This window comes from Callithrix jacchus, chromosome X, assembly GCF_049354715.1.
Source record: "Callithrix jacchus isolate 240 chromosome X, calJac240_pri, whole genome shotgun sequence".
NCBI lineage: Eukaryota > Metazoa > Chordata > Mammalia > Primates > Cebidae > Callithrix > Callithrix jacchus.
The window spans coordinates 57,849,950-57,852,350 of record NC_133524.1 but is presented as its reverse complement, the minus strand read 5'-3'; positions in this window follow the sequence as shown (position 1 = coordinate 57,852,350).

Here is a 2,401-nt window from a genome sequence, read left to right as displayed (position 1 = left end):
CTGGTTTCTGACAAAATAGACTTTAAGTCAACAAAGGTCTCAAAAAAGATAAGGAAGGGCATTACATAATGGCAAAAAGTTCAATGAAACAAGAACAGCTAACTATTATATATATATATATGTACACACTCAATACAGGAGCACCCAGATTCATAAAACAAGTTCTTGAAGACATACAAAGAGACTTAGACTCCCACACAATAAGAGTGGGAGCCCTAGTTAGATTAATAAAGAAAAAAGAGAGAATATTAAAATAAACACAATTAGAAATAATAAGGGGCATACCACCAGTGACCACCCAAAAATACAATCATTAGAGAATACTATGAATGGCTCTATGCAAATAAACTAGAAAATCTAAAAGAAAAGGATAAATTCCTGGACACATATATCCTTGGAAGATTGAACCAGGAAGAGGGTGAATTCCTGAATAGACCAATAATGAGTTCTAAAACTGAGGCTGTAATAGCCTACCAACCAAAAACAAAACAAAACCCAGGTCCAGAAGGATTACACTTGAATTCTAGCAGAGGTACAAAAAGAAGCTGGTACCATTTCTTCTGAAACTATTCCAAAAAATTGAAAAGGAGAAACTCCGCCGTAACTCATTTTATGAGGCCTACATCATCCTGATACTTAAACCTGGCAGAGATACAACAAAAAAGAAAACTTCAGGCCAATATCCTGGATAAACATCAAGGCAAAAATCCTCAATAAAATTCTGACAAACTGAATCCAGCAGCACATCAAAAAGCTTATTCACCATGATAAAGTCAGCTTCACTCCTGAGATGCAAGGCTGGTTCAACATATGCAAATCAATAAATGTAATTCATCACATAAACAGAACTAAAGACAATAACCATATAATTATATCAATAAATGCAGAAAAGGTCTTCAATAAAATTCAACATCCCTTCATGTTAAAAACTCTCTGTAAACCGGGTATTGAAAACATAACTCTAAATAATAAGAAACATATCCAGAATCTAATAATAATATACAAAAATATATTGTATTCAACCATTGTAGAAGACAGTGTAGTGATTCCTCAAAGATTTAGAACTGGAAATACCATTTGACCCACCAATCCTATTACTGGGTATATACCCAAGGCAATATAAATAATTCTATTATAAAGATATATGGACACATATATTCAATGCAGCAGTATTCACAAAAGCGAAGACATAGAATCAACCCAAGTGCCCATCAGTGATAGACTGGATTAAAAAAATGTGGCACATATACACTATGGAATACTATGTAGCCATTAAAAGAAGCAATATCATGTCCTTTACAGGGACATGGATGAAGCTGTAAGCCATTATCCTTAACAAACTAATGCAGGGACAGAAATTGAAACACCATGTTCTCACTTATAAGTGGGAGCTGAACAATGAGAACCCATGGACACAGGGAAGGGAACATCACACACTGGGGCCTGTCAGAGAAGGGCGGTGGGGGGCAGAGAGCATCAGGAGAAATAGCTAACACATTCCAGGCTTAATACCTAGGTGATGAGTAGATAGGTGCAGCAAATCACCATGGCACACATTTACCTATGTAACAAACTGGCACATCATGCACATGTATCCCGGAACTTAAAATTAAAAAAAAAAATAAAAGGAGTAGGATAATAATTTTGTCATATATATCTAATAAATGATTTTACCTTGAATTAATAAGGAACCACTAAAAATCAATCGAGAAAAAAGAAAAAACCCTCACCCACTTAAATAACACAAGACTGGAACAGACACTTCCAAAATAAGATATCCAAATATCCAATAAACATGAAAAGATTCTCAAGCCCATTAGTAATCACAGATATGTACATTTAAAACTACAATGAAATACTATTAGAGAACCAGTAGGAATGGTTTAAATTCCAAAGATGAAAATGCCAATTTTGGAAAAGACATGGAGCAATTGGAACCATTACACATGCTACTACATAACCTTTCAATTCTTCTAGGTATTGACTCACAGAAATCCATATGGAAATGCAATAAAACATATATTGAAGAATAGTGTTTTCTGTTACAGCCAACATCAAGAAACAATGCAAATACTCACTGACATGTAAATGAATATCATGTGATTCTAGAGAAATTCAAATGAATGAACTGCTACACTCAATAACATGAATAAATCTCACAACGTTGAGCAAATGAGTTCAGATGCAAATTATTACAAATGATAATAATATCAAGCAGAATACCATGCACCAGTTACCAATTCTAGAGGAGGACTCCAAACACTTCTGCTCACTGCATCTGAGTATTGGAGTCACCAAAAAACAAACAAACAAACAAACAAAAAACAAACCCACAACACAGTTAAGCACTGGATGGAGCAAGCTTTACTACATAGAGAGCATGATAAGCTTCAATAGTGTG